The following is a 21,435-nucleotide window of genomic DNA, read 5'->3' as shown; positions in this document are numbered from 1 at the left end:
ATTGGAAGTGGTAGGATTATAACCAGGGAAAAGGCATAAAACCTTGGCCTAGGGTCTGGGATGCCTGCACTTAACTACCAAACCACGTGGCCATTTGACACTAGAAGTTTGCTTTGCATATTTAAATAGTTTTTTAATCTAAATATTTTAAGTAAAGCAAATTATTTTCCTTTTAATTTGGTTCTTTTCCTTTTGTTATAGGATTATGCCAATTTCTACTTTACAAATTTTAGTTCAAGCCCATTTGCAGTGAGGTATGGTGACTTTCTTTTCTGTGTATAGGGATTTGATTTTTGCCTTTTTGCAATTAATCATTCAATAATGAGGCAAAAACACACATGTGCATTGTCTTCTGTCAACTAGTTTATCTCTAACCCATAATTCATAATTTGTTCAGACTGCTGTGATAAAGACCCATTGAAATCCTGGTAATTATGCATTTATCTTCATATAATAGCTGCTGCCATCCGTTAATTCTTAAGAGGCCAAATTTCAGAGTTTTGCACAGAAGATAAATCTGTTCCTTGTTAGTGAATGCTCATTGCTTATTTTTGAATAGTCTTTTGGCAAATATTTCTGTTTCTAATCTTTACAGATGCTTTACATTTTTCCTCAGAAGGCAAATTTAATCATGTGGAATAATGCTTATCTTCAGTTAGATTCTACCAAATAGAAGATGCTCTTGCTATTCAAAATACATGCATTCTCAAATGGGGAAAAACTTCGAATATAATGGTACCAAGAGATTCTTATCTCTTTCAATGTTTCTGTTTCTTTTTCAGTTCTGTCATTAGCTTTTCTTTAAGTGCCGTGATAAAACGTATAGGTTAACACATAAATACCTCATTATAGAAAACGAAAAAGTATGCAAAAGGCATCGAAGCAAATAATCACCATCAATATAAGACAGAAGAACGTGTGTTTATTTAAAAAAAGAAAAGAAAAACAAACAAACAAACAAAAACATAACCAGAGTAATTAAGAACACAAACTGCAAAATTTTCTTTCAGTTTCTCATGGTCGTGGAAACAAGGAGACTGCCACACTTGCATTGATATCTTTCCCTAGGACTTTCACAGGTCTTTTGATGGCATCCATAGTTAGACTGTAAAAGGGAATAAGACATTCGCTCATGACCTTTCTATAGTGATTTAGGAGAACATGATTCTGTTTCTGTCAATCTTTGTTTCTTTGAAAATTATAGAATCTTTTTGTCCGACCCTTCTGAAGTCACAGTCTAACCATGATATCAGGGTATAAATGTATTCAATGTTTCGATGTCCAAAACTATGTATATGTATATACATACACACTGACTATAGCTTCAACAACAAACATTTGTTTTTACACAGTTCCAGAGAAGATGAGAAGCCCAAGATCAAGGTGACCAGCAGATTCATTGACTGGTGAGGGTTGGCTTCCTGATTAAGAGAAGGTTTTTGCTCACTGTGTCCTTACATGGTGAAGAGGCAAGGAAGCTTCTTAGGGTTTATTTATTTATTTAAGATGGAACCTCACTCTGTTGCCCAGCCTAGAGTGCAGTGGCGCAATCTCGGCTCACTGCAACCTCCACCTCCCAGGTTCAAGCGATTCTCCCACTTCAGCCACACGAGTAGCTGGTATTGCAGACACACACCACCATGCCCAGCTAATTTTTGTACTTTTAGTAGAAACGGGGTTTGACCACGTTGACCAGGCTGATCATGAACTACTGACCTCAGGTAATCCTCCTACCTTGACCTCCCAAGGTGCTGAGATTACAGGTGTAAGCCACCACGCCCAGCCCTTAGGGTCTATTTTATAAGGGCACTAGTCCCATTCATGAGGGTTTTAGCCTCTTAGCTTAATTATCTCCCAAAAGCTCTGCCTTCTAGTACCATCACCATAGGAGTTAAAATTTCAACACGTGAGTTTTGCAGGGGAATACCCACATTCAATTTACTACATTATAACATTTTTGTTTGTAACATAGAATCATTTTTTCATATTTCAAAACATTTTGCTTATTTTTGAAACCAATTAAGAGACAGTGTATTATTTATTTTAATCTCAAATGATAATAATAGGCATGTAATACTTGCAATTTCTATTTGGGAAAATTTTAGATTTATTTTAATTTTATTTTTAATATTTTTAATATATATATATTTTTTCCTCTGAATACTTGAGCAGAGCACAATGGCTCATGCCTGAAGTCCAAAGTGAGAGGATTACTTGAGCTCGGGAATTCCATGCTATAGTGAGCTATGACTGTGCCACTGCACTCCAGCCTGGGCAACAGAGTGAGACCCTGCCTCAAAAGAAGAGAAGAAAACATAAAAACTTGACATAAAGTGTTTACCTGAAGACTGATCACACGTCCGTTAAGACAAAAATATTTTGCTAAGTTAGATTACAGAGAGCAAATAGCTGCTTTCCAGTGACCACACACTTGGTAATTCTACTTCTGATCACTTTTATTTTAATTTTTTTTTAAAATTTTGGCTTCTGTAATAAAATATTAATTATAAAATTATCTAATTTGGGTAGCATTTATTCTTTACAGATGAAGGGTACAGATTGTCATTCCAATGTTTTTAAAATTAAGTGCTGGAGATGTGTGTTGAGAGAAATTCTGAGGCTGCTTAGAAATGTCATTAAAAAAAAATGCCATGGTAGGAAAGATTAACAGAAGAGTGAAAAGTAAAAGCAAATGCCAGGTGTTTTCCTCCTTGTAACAAGGTGGATTTCTCTCATAGAACACTGATGCCCTGTATCTCACTATTTGTTCCTATTCATAGGATAACCTGATCTAAAAAGGCATGAGCCTTAAGTGACATGTCTTGTTCTAAGAATTTTTAAGTTTTAAGAGAGCAGTGTTCATAATGACCCTGTGATATAAGTACTATTGTTCCACATATCTTACAAATGAGGAAACTGAAGCAGAGAGTGATAAAAGAACTTGCTCCATAGACATACAGTGTCCATCACCACCTTTCCCTTTGGGTTGCCCTTCTTTTAAAGGGCATGGCAGCACCATTTGCCTTGGAATGCTAGGCTCTGTCTGATGTACACTGCAGTACAGCTGACCTACAGCCACTAACCCTCAGGAGATGGCCACTCCCACCAGCTTTAAATGAAATATGACAGCATGGGGCATGGATCTAACATCCTGAGGGTTGGTGAAATGGAACACATGATAAACCCAGAAGTGTGGGGAAGTTAACTCCAGTGAGGATAAATTTTAATCAAAGGGAAATAAAGGAGACAGAAAAAAGTCAAGCAGTTCAATTCCTTTCCCTTCTTCTCTCCCATGGACGTCTTCAAGATACAGTTTGTTTGTGTGAAGGAATCTCATTGTGAGGAAGACTCATCTGTTGAGGGACTAATTGCGTCTCTTCTTGGTTCTTTGTGAACCAGTAAACAAGGGCACTAAGATTATTTTCTTTTGCTGCATCTTTCTTCTCTTCTCCTTTTTTTCAGTCTCTCCATTCTGGGTGTGAACACCCAAATAAAATGTCCACATTTTAATTTTTGCAAGTTCTGTTTAATGATAAATTGCGATGTTTCCCTATGACCAATGCACCTTACTAAGCCAGGATTTAAGCCCAGATATTTGACTATACAATCTACTCCTCTGTACTGATGCTATTATAAAGTCGTAGTACTTTGTTACACATACAAAAGCAAAGTGTTTTTTTTTGTTGTTGTTGTTTGTTCATTTTTTGAGATGGAGTCTTGCTCTGTCACCAGGCTGGAGTGCAGTGGCACGATCTTCACTGCAACCTCCACCTCCCTGGTTTAAGCAATTCTCCTGCCTCAGTCTCCCGAGTAGCTGGGACTACAGGCATGCACCACCAAACCAAGTTAATTTTTGTATTTTTTAGTAGAGAGACGAGGTTTCACCATGTTGACCAGGAAATTTACATGCTCATTTTAACAATCAGAATGTTTTCACTATACAGATGAGAGACCTGGAGGAGACTTCGTGATTTTATTCATGGCCCAAGATTTCCTCAGGACTGTTAACATTTTCCATCGCTGTCTTCTGCCATTGGCAACAGGTGAGCTTTCTCCACAGGTGAACTCCATTTATGTTTTCAAGATAACACTAATGAATTCAGAACACAAATATACATGGGAATGTTCAGAGGCAAAACTAAACTTTCTTATCTTATTAAAATGAAAGTATTCATTTCATAGAAGACTGCTTGTCAATCTTCTGCTAGGTCATTGGCCAGAATTGTCTTGCGTATTCATGTCTGAACCAATAACTAGTGAGGGAGAAGTGTGATTTCAGCACATTCTGATAAACTCTCTGGTAACTGGGACTGGGAACATCTCCTGATACGTCATGGCTATGCAGAAGAGTGCAGATATATAAATAAAACTGAAGTTCTCTAATGAAAAAAGTTATCTCAAGAACAGAAGTTATGTTCAGAGGAGCAGAAAAAAAAACCTAAGTCCCTACAACTTTGTAAACCACCGAACCAGCCTTACACTGCTCACCAGAGAATTATGTTGTGTAAGACTAAACCGCTGAGTGTTTAATCCTATAGTCATTGTTACTCAGCCCCGTAATAAATGCATAAGCTATAAGATAGCATGAGAAATATGGAATGCCTATATAGATATTGTGTTAGTTTACCTGAAAGGTCACAACAATTCCATAATAAAGCTTTCTAAAACATAATACTGTAGTTAGTATTCCTAAATCATTACCAGAATGGAAATGTTTAAAAATGTGGAATACCTATTACCCTAAATTAATGAGAACTTTTCGTTGAGTTGTAGAATTGGGAATTTTCAGTTTTAATAATCACTCAAATGGATATTAATTAAGTTTCTCTCTAGAGTAATATAGTTCAAAATACACTCAACCATTTCGACATACATATTCATGATTAATTTAAATAAAATTCACTTTTCTGTTTTCTACTGCTGATAACTTCTATTTTAGATTAGTTTGTACTGTTATTTTTCAACATATAAAACCCTTCTATATAAAAACCTCACCCCCAATTATTAAATAAACCAAATGCATTACCCCTATTTCTCTATAATACAACATGTTTTAATATTATAAGAAATAAAATCCAAAATCTAAAAATAAATCCTCAATATGTCTAATAAAAGTGTAAACAGTTGCTTTGTGCCATTTTAATTTGTTACTGCTTTTTCTTAGTCTAGTGAAAGCAAAGTTAGTCAATGAAAAGTTAGTCAATGCGAGATGTAATGAAACAAATTTTGTTCCTTTTATCCTTCCCAAATAAATTCTATATTTAACAGTAATGTTGAATTCAACATTTTTAATATTGTGACTAACATATTTGTACTTAGTAGTAATATTTTTTAGTGAATACACAATCACTGTCAATCACTATGTTTGTTTTCTTAAAAATAGCATTTTTCATAGGTATGTAAGAAATAATATGTCACTGGATATCCACTATTCTAATGTGTAGTTGTGATAGAATGCATGTCATTAATATTAGAATAGATTTTAAAAAATAAAGAAATCATTAATAATTTATATTGGCCTATTACTTGTAATAAATTAATGGTAAGTGGGAGTTTTATATATCTCTCAAGCCTTCTAAGGGTAAGTCATCTTTGTTAATATTCCTGAAGGTCTAAGATTCACAATGCATGCAAATAACCATAACTCTTTAATAAGTACAGAGTAACATGTAGACTTTAAAATAACAAGTCATTACAAACCTTCAGTGAAAAATCTGTTAATCAAACACAAACATGCTTTTTATTATCTTTCACCAACAAGAAAATTATTCTCCTAGATGTTCTTCTCCTATAAAATATTAAACAATGTATGTAGTATATTTCATGAATGAACCTTCTGATAAACATACTTTTAAAATCTTGGTAACACTTTAATGCTTAAAAATGCATCCTTGAGTTACAACAAGTCAAAGATTTAAACAGAAATAACAAAAATGAAAAACTTTGTGTGGTAAGGTAATACAAAGTTAGCTTTCACTGTGAATATCTATTTCAAAACAATAAACTTGACCTTTATTTTAATTGTTGCACAAGATGAAATCTAACAAAAATAAAGCATATTACCCACTCAGTATACAAAGTATAATAACGTACATAAAGCTAAGGTTCCCGGATATTATAATTCAATGCAACATTGGACAAGAAATAAACTCTCAAAGCAGAAACAAGCAGTAAATATAATATCCTCTCTTTGCCTAGAAATTGGGTAAATGAAGACAAGGGAAGAGAAATCTTGATTGAAAATATAGGATTTACAAACCAGTAGTTATGTTGAGTCCTGGTATATTTAAATTGTTTATATGATTTTAAAACACATGGATAATTTCATTTAAAGTAGTCTATAGTTGACATTGATTTTCTGCAACCAGTATAAGACTATGAAATCCATTTCGGGAAGAATACAACTTCACATTGATTTTAAATAACCATCACAGATAAAGTTCCAAGATATTTTGTGGCCAAAATTCATACAACACTTGATTAAATAAGCAGTGTTGAAAGTGAGTTAGCAGAAAGAAAGGACAGGCATTAGACAAAGACTTGAAGAGTTCAGATATTGATAAGACATAATATTAGTTAGATATATTTAAAACACTTTAATAAGTATAAAAGAAGATTGAAAACAAGACAAATTATTAAGAAGATTTATTTTAAATTTTATAAACTGTATAGCCTTGTAGAAGAGTCAAATAGATTTTATATACAATGAAAAAATATAACAACCAAATTAAAGATCTAGTAGATTAAAGAAACAACATATTAGGTGCAAATAAATACCAAATATCAAACTAAAAATACATTTAATTTACAGTTCACTAGGTTTCTGATGTGACATTGAGGACATTGTTATGGAAAACATAGGACTCTGAGAACTGAAAAGTGAACATTCTTCAGAATTTAAGACTGAATGGATAAGCACCTTAACCATCTAAATCCCACTGTGCCCAATTTCCATAATAACCAACCTTTTCTTCCCATATCACAAGGATCACAAGATTGTTTTCCTTTTTTCTTTTTTTTTGCTTTACTGAAAAACGTTAAAACTCTCTTGCCAAGAATAAATTAATTCTCTTCATAATTAATTCTAGTATTGTCTCCATGTGAAATATAAGGTATCAATCCAGATTATAAAAGGTCTAGGTACCAAAGAATTGGAAGATTTTGCTATTTCACATAAACCAAAACTCTGAAAATAAGTGTGGATAGTGATGATGTTAGAACACAAAGGAGGAACATCATTTTAGATGAAATGGAATTTATTTATGTGGATGAAATGATCAGAAATTCTGGATGCTATGTGCCAGATTGAAAATTTAGGAGTAGGGCGTGGTGGCTCAAGCCTGTAATCCCAGTACTTTGGGAGGCCGCGACGGGTGGATTCCGAGGTCAGGAGATCGAGACCATCCTGGCTAACCCGGTGAAACCCCGTCTCTACTAAAAAAAAAAAAATACAAAAAACTAGCCGGGCGAGGTGGCGGGCGCCTGTAGTCCCAGCTACTCGGGAGGCTGAGGCAGGAGAATGGCGGGAACCCGGGAGGCGGAGCTTGCAGTGAGCTGAGATCCGGCCACTCACTCCAGCCTGGGCGACAGAGCGAGACTCTGTCTCAAAAAAAAAAAAAAAGAAAACTTAGGAGTAGTTCTGTTACAGTAGGCAGTTAGGCAGACATGATCAAGGTAGGAGAGGGCCCCCGCAAAGAATGTCCATAGGTGATGGTTAGGTGGTGGTTAAACTATCTTTCTAAAATACTATTTTTGGTTGTAGCTGGCGCCAGGGAAAGATGGTCTCCCAATAGAGAGAAAACGCTGAAGCCAATGATCAGCATGTTCCGGTAAGATCTCAGGAGTTGGGGGAGTTGGCTCAAGCATGCACACTAAGAGCTAAAATAGTGGAGTTTCAGCAGTGTATGACCTTCCTCTAAGAATGCACAAAACTTCAGTAAACACACTGCACATGTGGCCCCTCTCAAGGGCTAGCAGGCCACTGAGCATATGGGTAGCCTGCCCCAAGGGGAAAACCACGGGAGAAGGGAGGAGAAATGCAAACCTCAGAACCATGCCAATGCATGAAATCCCACATCCAGGGCTAACTGGGGCACGTGAATCTCTCAAGTCGCTTGCTTGGCCCTCTTCCAACTGCACTTTGGTCCTTTTCGTTCCTGTTCCAAACCTTTTTAATAAACTCTTACTCCTGTTCTAAAACTTGGCTCTGTCTCGCACTCTGCCTTAAACCTTACTTCTGCTCTTCGGTCACATTTTTTCCTCTGAGGTGGCAAGGATTGAGTTTGCCACAGACCTGCATGGTTTTGCCACTGGTAACAGCTTCTAATCCAATGTGATTGGTGTTCTAATAAAAAGAGATTAGAATGCAGACACGTGCAGACTAAAGGATGACCATGTAGTGACACAGGAGGAAGGTAACCATCTACAAGCCAAGTGAAACCTAAGAAGACAACAAATTTTTCTGATACCTTGATTTTGGACTTGTAGACTTCAGAACTATAAAATAATTAGTTTCTGTTATTTAAGTCATCCAGTCCATGGTATTTTGTGATGACAGCCCTAATAAACTGATCCATATGGGTAGATGGACACTGGCTGGCAGAAACCAATTAGCTTCACTTACCTACCAAAGACAAGGGGATTTGTATCGTGAATCAGGGATAGATTACGATCTCAACACCCTGATTGACTTGTACATTTGATGGTAGCAAAAAATATTCCAGTATCGTCCAGTCCAAAATATATCAGATCCCATTAGGTATCACTTGATATGTATAACTAAATATTATATCTGCATAGAGAAACTTGACCTGAGCCTCAAAGTATAAACAGTATCCTTATGTAATTCTTAAACTTGTGTGCTCATATCACAGATCCAGGGCCTCTTAATTAAAGGTTAGGATAGGAACTTTGAGAATAGACTCTGTGTGGTACTGTTTTCTCATATTGTCCCCAAAGGAATATGTGCTTATTTACCATAAAGACTGTATTAGGAGAAGGGTAATATTATGCATTTCAACAATCACATAGATAAGTTTAGCCCCTTTCCTCCAGTTATCCTAATGAGCACTTAATGGATTAATAAAAGTATTGCCATGGTTCCATGGTGAAAAATATTGGGACTGCAGATGGGATCAATAATATGGACTTCCTATCATGACGGTTGACCTTGCTCTTGCCATTACTAAGTGCCTAATTTGCAAAAAGTCCAACAGCAACTTTCCACATGTTATAATATACACAGGGTACCAGGAAACCACCAGGTAGCAGGTTGAAAACACTATTATATGCTTTCGTCATTTAAGGCCAGTAAGTTTATGTCATTAAAACAATAGTTTGGGGTTTACTTGATGTCCTTAAATCTCTTCCAGTAAAACTATCTGTGGAATTACTGATTATCTTAATCACCATGAGTCCTGTGAAACATTGCTTCTTCTCATGTACAACAAGAAGAGTAAGGTCATTGGCTGAATCTAGTAAAATATTTGATTACTAGGTCTTTGATTATAACTCATTCACCAGAAGAATAGACCCTTTTACAACCTTTGCTAAGATTCAGTCCAAGATGGCAATTTGCAACCGTGGGTTGCCATCTTACCAGATATGCAATATGCTTTGAACCAGAAACCAACTGGTATGGTTTGACCGTGTCCCCATCCAAATCCCATCTTAAATTGTAGTTCCCACAATATCCACACGCTCTTATGATAGTGAGTGAGTTCTCACAAGATCGATTATTTTATAAGGGGCCTCCCTCTTCCCTGGGCTCTCATTCTTCTCCTTCCTGCTCCCATGTGAAGGAGGTCACGTGTGATTTCCCTTCTACCACGATTGTAAGTTTCCTGAGGCTTCGCTAGTCATGCTGAACTGTGAGTCAATCAAAGTTCTTTCCTTTATAACTTATCCAGTCTCCGACAATTCTTTACAGCAGTGTGAGAATGAGCAAACATACCAGTACACTGTGATGTTTCCCTCATAGCCAGAATATACAGGTTTAGGATGGAAACATATGGAATTGTTATTGACATTTTTCACTAGAAGTTTAATGTTGTAATATTTCATTTGCAGATTTATTTGCTTATTGTTTCTATGACTTCCAATTTTGATGGTTTAAGGAAGGGGGTCTGTTACGTATGGCCTCTGGGCCCAACGTAGTCTACCACCTGTTTTGGTTGGTTTTTTTTAAGAATTTTATTGGAACACAGCAAAATCTATTTATTTATATGTTGTCTATGGCTGATTTCATGTAATAACAGTAGAATCGAGTAGCTGTAAAAGGGAACATATGGCTTGGAAAACATACAATATTTACTATCTGGCACTTTACAGAAATAGTTTGCCTACCTCTTATTTAAATTTCATAGCAATCTAAGGTGGTAATGCACTGAAAGTGCTCATCAAGGAATGCAGCAATGGCTTCATTGAAATAAAATCTGAAGTATCATTTTCTAGCATGGGGTTCTTGATGCCACTATTTGAACTGGTAAAATGAGGGTTTTCAGTGTTGAACTAGTTAATTATACAGATTATAATGTCAAAAGTGTTTGCTGCTATGTAATGAAGAAAGACAGTCTAGTTGGAACTGAATGATACGAGTATATGAAAGACTTCACAAATCCCTATGGGCAGGACCAGGATAGAATCATCTTTCTCAGGAATGAAGGTTTGGATCACCTCAACCAATAACACACTTAGATCATCTGAGGTGGCGGATATGAAAAAAGAACATATGGCAGGGCAGTGGAGAAAGAAGGCATTAAATACCAATTGTACAGCTTTGTGACCAAATGTAAAGCTAAGTATTAGATTAAGTACTCATATGGTTTCTTCACAGTAACATATTTACGTATATATCTGAAATAATTTCCCTTTTCCTCAATTGACTTCTGTAGCTATGTCGTATACTTATTTAGTGGTGTTAAACTTTAAAATTTGTATGTGGAATTGTAAAAAGATAGAACAAGGATGAGACAAGAGGAAAATGGATATTGCTTAGAAATCCTGACAAACAAATCATCAAGACCTTTATAAGATGTGAGTTATCAAGACCACTTTATTAATGTTACCCTTCATATTTTATTTTCTTTATCATGTAGAATGCACATAAATGTACCACATAGAATGAACTGAAAACCCTCTGTTTAAGTCATGTTTAATCCTGTGACCTAAAAAGTCAGTACATATTTTATTTCTAGTTTTAAAATGATACTTAAAATATGCAAGGGAGAAACATATTTTTGTGGTAGCTCTGGATATTACAATTGTTTGGAAGTTGAAGCATGGAAGACAGGTGTACGAGCATGTTGGACAGCTCAGAGATGGGCTCTAGCAGACATTTGCTATGCATAGAGTCCCCTGACATCTCTTGAACACCCTTTAATATGGAGGATGGCCCTACCCTCATTATAAGCCAGTGTTATTCTTTTACAAAATCCTTTGAAGGTAGGACACAGACAAGTAATTTAGGCCACCCAATCAAACACAAGAGAATAGAGTTTGGATTCAGAACAGAGTAATGTAAAGAAGCCAGGACCACATGGAATTCATTATTTGGCTAAGCAATAAGGGCTTTAGTAACTCAAGTTTTGTGCTGAGCTGGTGATGGCAGGTTATAGGCAGCCTTAAGACAAGTATGGGCAATGTTTTTAAGGACTTACGGAGAATCTTTGAGTTGCATGTTAAAAATCAAAACCAAATACCAAAACCAAACAAACGAAAACATTTTTCTCTCTGAACTAGATAGATTGGTGTTTGTTTCTGATATGTAACAGCCCTGGGTGAAAAAATACCTTTGCACTATGGCATTAGCGAAGTGGACAATAGTGAGCTAAATAGCACAGTTATAGAGTAACCAATGACTTTATGCACAATTTCTATTATATTAAACTCTTTGTAAATAATTTCTATATATTTGAAAAGAAAAAATAAGAAAGTTTTTGAACCACCTCAGTAGAAATATGTTTGATGGATCATTAAATATCTTATTCACGTGTTATTTGATATAAATATCATAAATTACCACCACGTTATTTGACTTATAGTAGAAATGTGGCTTGAGTAATTGAAGCAGAAATTGATAAAAATAAACTTGTCAAATTAATCCCATTGGCACAATTTACCTCAAGCCACATGCTCATTTGATTTTACTTTATGACAATTTGTCTTCTTTTAGTTAAATTTTCCTATTTGCATGTTTTAATGGGAAAATATTTGATAAAGGATTAACAGTCATCTTGAATATAGTGTTTCATTTACATTTTATTTTATGTGCATAAATCTAGCCTTACAATGTTCTGTATTCCAATGGATTGCTGTTTTTTTAATCTAGTTTATAAAAGATATTTGTAAAATTGTAAACATGGATGCATAGTATTGTGGCAGTTTTCCAAGTTAATGAACTAATTAACACACCACACCATATGTGACAGTCTACCAATATATGCATCAATGAAATAGCATCTGTTATTCCTTGTGTGTGTGTGTGTGAGTGTATGCGTATGTATGTAAGTGTGTGTCTCTGTATGTCCATTTTTGTTGGGGAGAGAGAATGATCAGGAAGATACAATAGAGATATTGATCCCTTTATTTATATTTAAATTTTTATGACATCTATAAGACTGTATAAAAGACAATGTTATTAAAAGATTCTGTATCTCTTTGGACATTTTGTATTATTTTTAGTTTCTAGAGATGGGATCTTGCTCTGTTGCTCAGGATGGAGTGCAGCTGTGTGATCATTGCTTACTGCAGCCTCGGACTCCTGGGCTCAAGCAATTCCCTCTCCTCAGCTTCCCAAGTACCTGAGGTTACAGGTGCATCCTATCACACTCAATAAAAATTTTATTTTATTTTTTGTATAGACAAAGTCTTGTTATGCTGCCCAGGCTGGTCTCCAACTTCTGGCCTCAAGTGATCTGTCTTGACCTCCAAAAATTCTGGATTACAGGCGTGAGTCACCATGCCTGCCTAAAATATATAAATATAATTTTAGCCTTCTCTAAGTCCTTATTGTTGAGAGCAAATACAGCCAATGTAAATTAGCATATTTGTATATTTCATATAACTATAATACAATTAATAGGTTTTTATAATTAAATGGTTCAATAATAAGATATTAAGCCAAATATATAATATAATTAGCCTTTAAAGTAGAAAAAGCCCTTAATTTTAAAAAATTGTTTTAATATTTTTAGAATTGTGGGAAAACAATTATGCTCAACATTTAAAAATGTATTAGCTTAGCTTCTTATAAATTTTAATTAACTGACCTTTTAAAATAAAATCAGGACTTGAAACTGTCAGCCTCAAACTCTTTAGGAAGAGAGCAGTTTTCGAATAAATAAATATGAGAGGTTGAAATTTCCTTTCAATAGGTATGAGCATTTCAATTAATAAAACTTTTTTATTCTTCTATCTGTTATGCATATTCTGTAGTTACTCAACAAGCAGGATCTTATGGAAAATAGAAATTCATTATAAGTACAAGGACCATAAAACTGTAATGAAAAATAAATTGTGACTATCTATTGCTATGCAAATGGAAACAGGAAAATAAAGTTGAGATGTTGAAAGATGATATAAAAGCCCTAAAAATCTACTGCTCAGCTTGATGATAAAACAACGTTTCAGACGATAAGACAGGCAAAGTGCTGTTTCCTAAACATATGCCTCCTCATCAATATCTCAAATTATATGTCAGCAGTTTCCAGAAAAAAAAAAAAAAAGCAGAAACAGACAACCAAAAACTGGCAGGAAGTAGAGAGCAAAGAGAGGTAACACAATGCCCTTTCTCTGGCATGGTGAAAATCCAAACTTTCAGTCATGTTATTTTTAAGATAACAAAGTTATTTGCGTCATTAATGCATTACTTATTTGTCCAAGAGAAAAAAAATGGGAGATAATTGTGTTGTTTTATTTTTTTCTGTATCACAGATGTATGTATTTTATATTCTAGAGTTTGGTACACCTCTTGTATAAGATTATAAATAATAAATAATAATAATATAAGGCTTTGGTGGCTTAAATCTATATTCAAAAAAAAACACACACAGTAAACTTTCAAAGTACAAAATGGCTAAACATAAAATGGAAGCATGTTCACATAACTACATAAAACTCAATGATTGAGATAGTGTGTTAGTTCATTTGTGCTGCTACAACAAAATATGTAAGACTGGGTAATTTTTTTTTTTTTGAGATGGGGTCTCACTCTGTTGCCCAGGCTGGAGTGCAGATCTCGGCTTACTGCAACCTCTTCCTCCTGGGTTCAAGCAATTCTCTGCCTCAGCCTCCCAAGTAGCTGGGATTATAGGCAACTACCACCACGCCTGGCTAATTTTTGTATTTTTAGTAGAAACAAGGTTTCACTATCTTGACCAGGCTGGTCTTGAACTCCTGGCCTCATGATCTGCAAGACTCGGTAATTTCTACATAATAAAAATTTATTTCTTTCTGTTCTGGAGCCTGGGAAATCCAAGAGTAAAGTGGCAAAGGGTTCAGTGCTTGATGCCGGCTGCTCTCTCTGCTTCAACATGGTGCCTTGAGGCTGTATACTCCAGAGGGAAAAAATGCCATGTTCTCACATGCCAAAAGGGACAAATGGGGCAAACTTACTCCCTCAAACCCGTTCAAGAGGCACTCATTCATTCACAAGGGCAGAGACCTCATGGCCTTATCATCTTCTGAAGATATCTCTTAATACTGTTCACTGGATGTTAAATTTCAAGGTGGATTTTAAGAGGAGACAAATATACCACAGTAGATACAGAGGAGGATAATTGAATATTCTGACCTTTGTCACATATCTAATACAGTTTTTCTATGTAATTTTAATATTTCTTTCTGGAATCTGTATAAAATATTTTCATCATTCTAGAATACCTGTTGTTCCAAAACTGCTCTTTTAAAACGTTGTGGTTTTTCAGTTACAGATTTTCCTATCCTCAAATTATTTCAGAAAGGAAAGAACCTGAAGAAATAAAAATCTTAGTAAAATGAAATTAAAAATGACATTTTCTAAAGATGAGGTTATTAAGCTTACATAATTATTTATCCATAAATGGTTCACAGAAGTAAAGGTCTGGAAGTCAATTTGGAAGTCAGAGAAATCCTAATAGATATTTCTCCCTGTCAAAAAATCTCAGCTTTCAATAGGAAAGGGTACTAGCTTACTCTTGTAGGATCAAATTTTCGAAGACTTGTTAGGATGTGTTTAGTTAGGAAGGATATTGCGGACATTAGCAATGAGTTTCAACCAGCAATCGGCTGAAATCGATCATAGTTTTTCTGTGGTAGGTTAGACAGGTTGGTCATAGCCTCCCTTAAGTGGGAAGAAACTTGCCAAATAGACACAGAGAACAAACCTCCCAACAGTGCAAATCCCTCATGTGGGAGCCCTGGTTGGGACATCCTGCAGCAAGGAAGATGAAGAGCCGAAGGGAAAATCCCCAAATTCACACAAGCACAGAAACCCACGATTAGTGTCCTTGGGTTGACCTAAGTTGGTCATAATAGTAAAAAACACACCTCTGGTGGGAGAATTAAGATGCTAATGTGACATGTGATGGATGTTCTAGAATATACAACAATTGTGCATGCACACTCAGGAGACCACCTGAAGCATGCTTAATAGAGAGACCCGGCCCAACCCTTTTATAATCATATAAGTTTCCCATAAAGGGAATGTTCCCAGTGTGCGATGGGATTGTCTCATTCTGGAGCGGCCCAGTCTGACCCAGCTATCAGAGTGTCCTTCACTGCGCAGTAAACTTCTTTGCCTACTTTTACTTTGGACTTGCTCTCAAAGTCAAGAACCTGAACCGGCCCCCCGACAACATTTCTACCATCTCTATTGGCAAACAAAACAAAACAACAACAAAAACCCACCTGTTGCATTTCCCAAAAGATAGAGAAATAAGTTTGTTTGGAACTCAGGACTAGAAAGTCATAGGGATATCACAAAATACCTAGAATGTACTGAGAATAGGCTAGGAATAGATAAGCAGGATCTGCAAGGCAGGTAGTAATGTAAAAGCAGAATTGGAAAGTCAACCTCAGAAGAATAAATTCAGAATTGAATTGATACTGTGGAAAAATCATTTCAAATAAGTGAAAGATAATGATAGCTATGGAAGAGAGAAAATACTCATCATAAAAAGTGTTCCTGAGAATTTGAATGGAAACAGTAAAAAATAAGTAACTGAATATAATTATTGACCAGGTAGAAAATAAAGAACCTAATTATACAGATCGAAAGACTCATCAAAGTTCAATAACATATAAATTACGTAAACACTGCACTGGGCTGAATAATCCCTTCCCCTGCCCCAGGTTTGTGTCCATGCGAAACCTCAGAATGTGAAGAAATAGGGTTACTTGGAAACTGGGTTTTGCAGAAATAACAAAATGAAGATGAGATCACCCTGGAATGAAATAGGCCATAATTAATGACTTATTAGAATAGGGAAAGTTGGACACAGACTTAGAGGAGTCAAACAGGGAAGAAGACCACGAAGATAAGCAGAAATCAGAGTGATGATGCTGGCACAAACTATGGAATGCCAAGGACTGCTGGCAATGGCCAGAAGATAGAAAGAGGATAGGAAGGGTTCTTAGCTGAAGCCCTCAAAGGGAGTGTGGCCAAGCTGACACTTTTATTCAGACATGTTTTCATGGAAAAAGCTGGAAACAAATGAGGAATAGGAAGGCAAGATATTTTTGTAGTATATGAAATTAAAATTTAATTGCACCAGGTGGTGAGTCTGTCGAATGATTCAATATTAAATTTGTTAACTTTATATACCCTGGTTCTATAAATAATTAAAGGAAGAATAATTGTTATCAGTGACAATCTTTTTTTATAATTGCAACATCAAAGGCTTTGTCCTATTCAGTCTTATAAAGTGTATAAGAGTATATTTAGAATTGTATACGCTTATACACAGCTGATAATAATGGTATAATGGTCTGTTCACAAATGAAAGTTATAATTTTTATTCATGATGTTGGACAATAACAGCAAACTTTGTTATACTCTTAGTCTGGTGTTAAAATCAATGTTACCTTTCATTATTTTATTTTATTTTATTTTTATGTTTATTTATTTATTCAGGGTCTTGCTCTGTTGCCCAGCCTGAAGTGTAATGACTCCGTCTCAGCTCACTGAAATCTCCACCTGCTGGGTTCAAAAGATTCTCCTTTTGAGAATAGAAGTACAGAGTAATGAGAGGTGACACAATGCCCTTTCTATGGCATGGTGCAAGTCCAAACTTTCAGTCATATTATTTTTAAGATAACAAAATTACTTGGGTCATTAATATATTACTTGTTTGTCCAAGAGAAAAAAAATGGGAGATAATTGTGTTGTTTTATTTTTTTCTGTAACACAGACGTATGTATATTCTAGAGTTTAGTACCCTTCTTGTAACACAGACATATGTATATTCTGGAGTTTAGTACCCTTCTTGAATAAGATTACAAATAGTAAATAATAATAACGTAAGGCTTTGGGGCTTAAATCTATATTCCAGAAAAAGGAAAAAAACCCAGTAAGCTTTCAAAGTACATAATGTCGAAAAACAAAATAGGAGCGGCTGGGCTGTCTCCACCTCCCAAGTAGCTAGGGCGACTGGCACAGCCTAACACGTCCAGCTAATTTTTGTACTTTTTGGTAAAAACAAGGTTTCACAATGTTGGCCAGGCTGGTCTCCAACTCCCGACTTCAAGTGGTTCACCCACCTCGGCCTCCTAAAGTACTAGGATTACAGGCATGAGCCACTTCACCTGGCCATTTTATTTAATAATATTGATTTGTAACATTTTCTTAACTAAATTTAATTTTAGGATGCCATTTCCAAATATGGAAGCAAAGTTTTGATGCAATACTTTGTTATACCTGTTTATCATTGCTATTGTTTAAACTCCTCATAGACTTTTCTAATATCATATGGCTTTATTTGAATAAAACATTAAAAGTAACTTGTTAAATACGAATTTGACAAATACTATTACTCAAATAATTTCCTGTGGCTAGAAGTATTGATCATCAATTTAAAGAGTGATGTCGGTTTCAAAATATGCATGGAATTTAGTGTGCTTTTATTTGACAATTAAATCAAAATTCTACCCACATATAATTAAATCCTATCAATAAATAATATATATAAATCAAACTGATTGTATTTGTGCTTTTAGTCTTATAAGTTTAGTTTACATAGTTGTGTTTGTTTTAGTAAATAATGTCAACGCTAGAAGCAATGTATTTGAAATGGTAGAATTTCAATATATGTTCTTATGTTAAAAAATGCTGAGTGCATTGTAGGTAAACACAGAGATAGCATATACAATGTAAAAACTTTTTTACTTCATTATCATAGTATATTTTAAAGCATTTTCAAATTTTTAATGATTTTCTCAATTATAGCAGTGAAGAAAATGGGATCTAGAGTGACAGTGTCTGAGTTCAAACCAAGTTTTACTGTTTATTAACTATGCGACATGGACAAGGTATTTAAATACTCTGCCTCAGAGTTCTCATTAGTAAAATTGGAATAATAATAGGTCATTTTACACAGAATTGAAGTAATGCTTAAAAAAGATAATACCTGCAAAGCACTTATAACGGTAATGATTAAACAAATTTTTAGTAGTTTTTGTTGTGTACTTATATAATAATATGTTTCAATAAGTGAGGCACAGATTAACTATTCATGATAGATCAGGCTAGTTGAATGGAATTATACTCATGACTAGAGAGCATGAATATTTGTTCTGTTAATTTATACAACAACATTGCTTAGGTGGTGTCTCTATTCTGACACAGATATACATGGAAGAGGGAGACAGGAAACTCCTAACTGAAGTAAATAGGCAAATGTTAAACTCCCTATTTCTTACAAAATTTATTAATTCGTTGGATTTTAATAAGTTTTAACTTGATTTTTTACTTATAGTTCAGTGAAAGCATACTTTGTGTTAGATTTATGTATATATAACTTCAATAATATCAACATGCAATCTCCCGTTCTATCAATATAACTTCTTACTTTGAAATGTTTAAAGTTATTTCTCTCATTAATCTTTTAACAAATAATTAAATATGAAAATAAATTATGCAATGGGCATTTTACTCTTTCAAACTTACAAATATATGAAGAAAATTAGAAATTAGCATAAATAGTATGAGAAAACAACAGAAGTCAGGAGCAATAGGTTGGAGACTAATTATCTATTCATTAGTTTTAAAACAGCAGTTTTGTAACTGAGGCAAATTAGAGTGCAATGCTTATGGTAGTTTTTCCAGGCTGTTGTGAATTCTCTATTATTTCTTTGACTACAAAGGGGCACAGGACAATTTTTTTGGAGTGATGTAATTCTATCTTGGTTGCGTTAGTCATTATATGACTATGCATTTATCACTCCTCACCGAACTTTACACTGAAAGAGCAAATTTTTCTACATGTACATTGTATCTTAATTTTTAAACTGGATACTGAAAGATAGAGTTGAGATGGCATCATTCTGTGGGAACCAGCACCATGGAATCTTAAAAAAAAAAACGGACTTATTACTGAAATTAATGGTGCAGAAGTGCTAAATTAAGGATTCCATTCAAGGCAATCTTTGAAGAGTCCGTTCTGCAAAATCTGATGTTTGTTTTCTCTATCTCATGCTGGCATCCACTGTTGTAGTTAAAGTTTTGTATAAAAATGTTGCTTTTCAATTTTTTTTTGTTTGGACTTTTCATTAGCCAGAGTTTGTCAATAGCATATTGTTCTATTTTTACTCCTTTTTTTCTTTTTATGCTGGTGAGCTGTCCAAATCATTTCAAGAAAATGAGCTCTGCTAATGCCTTCTGGAGCATGCCCCTTGTAAAACTGCAACTTGCTAATAAAACACAGTGGATTTCATAACCTCCAGTGCTTTGAGAAAGATAAAATGTGAGCTGAATATTTTGGCCATTTTTACACTATTCTCTATTTTTCAGATGTCCTTTCTTCACTGGTTATTTACTTTCCCTTTCCTAAAAAATCACACAAAAGAAAATGGCAAACTTTCTATAGCAACTAGGTTAATAAGGCTGTTTGCTTACTATTCTCTGGAGTGTTTTTATGAAAAAAATAAATAAATAAAACTTAGTCAAATAATTGCACATTGATCAAGAACCTAAAAGTGGTATAGTGGTGAATAAAAGAATGGATAAAGTGGAACTATTAGCATGCTCAATGCCTGTCTGCTAAGCAGGAATTTATATCCACAGTATAGTACAAAGATGGCCATAAAAAATGGAATGCACCACTGTGGAGATATGAGTAAACTGCTAAATGAGTTGATCTCTTTAATTTTTTTAACCACATCTGAACACTATTTTAGACTTTTAACTCTCCTTATATAATATATATATACTCATTTATTCATTTTTGATATACAAACGTAATTGCTGCCATTTTGGTAAACAAAGAAAATATGCTTTTTTTATTCCAGGTCAAATTCTCAAGACAAGAGGAAAGACTTAGAGCAAATAACAGGATATATATCTATCACCTTAGGACATTTTTAGACAGGAGAATGCAATTATTTATGTTGAGGCTACTTATTTTAGATACTCTTGTGGTTTCATTGTCTAATATAATGTAATTTTAGGTTAGTTACATACTATTGATCATTTCGTGAAGATGAAGAAGAAGGAGTCCCTTTCTTTTTCTTTTTGCTTTTTTTAAAGATAGGATCTCCCTCTGTCATCCAGGCTGTAAGGCAATGCTTCAATCATCGCTCACTGCAGCCTCCAACTCCTGGGCTCAAGAGGTCCTCCCACCTTAGCATACCAAGTAGCTAGGCCTACAGGTGTGCACCGCCTGCCCAGCTAAGTTTTAAAAATCTTGGTAGAGATGGAGTCTCACATTTTGCCCAGGCTGGTCTTGAACTCCTGGCCTCAAGCAGTCCTCCCACCTTGGCCTCCCGAAGTGCTGGGATTACAGGCATGAACCCACCAACCAACCAGGCATGAAATATTTCCTTTTTCACTCACATAATGAGCTACCAAGAGGATATTATAGTTAAGGTAGTTCATTTTTCATTTCTAACCAATTAATATAATTTATATTCTGTAAATTCAATTCCAATATATCATGTGATTTATACACTTAGTCAAACATGTATAAAATTTATAATATGAGGTATAAATACAGTGTGTGTAAATATATGAAAATATGTATTATACAGTGAGATCTTTAGGAAAAAAATATACCAAACCTTTGAATTTATAGATAGCATTTATATTCAAAGTAATCCATTGTATTCTTCCCAGTTAGAAGATATACAGATATTAATTTAATTACTTTAAAATAGATAACATTAAATAATGATTTAGAGTGGGATATAAAATGACATATTTCAATTACAAATTTTAAGAACATTTTAAAAACCTATTACTTGCAT

The sequence above is a fragment of the Trachypithecus francoisi genome, unplaced genomic scaffold, assembly GCF_009764315.1.
Source record: "Trachypithecus francoisi isolate TF-2019V2 unplaced genomic scaffold, Tfra_2.0 Lachesis_group0, whole genome shotgun sequence".
NCBI lineage: Eukaryota > Metazoa > Chordata > Mammalia > Primates > Cercopithecidae > Trachypithecus > Trachypithecus francoisi.
Note: the sequence above shows the minus strand (reverse complement) of the source record.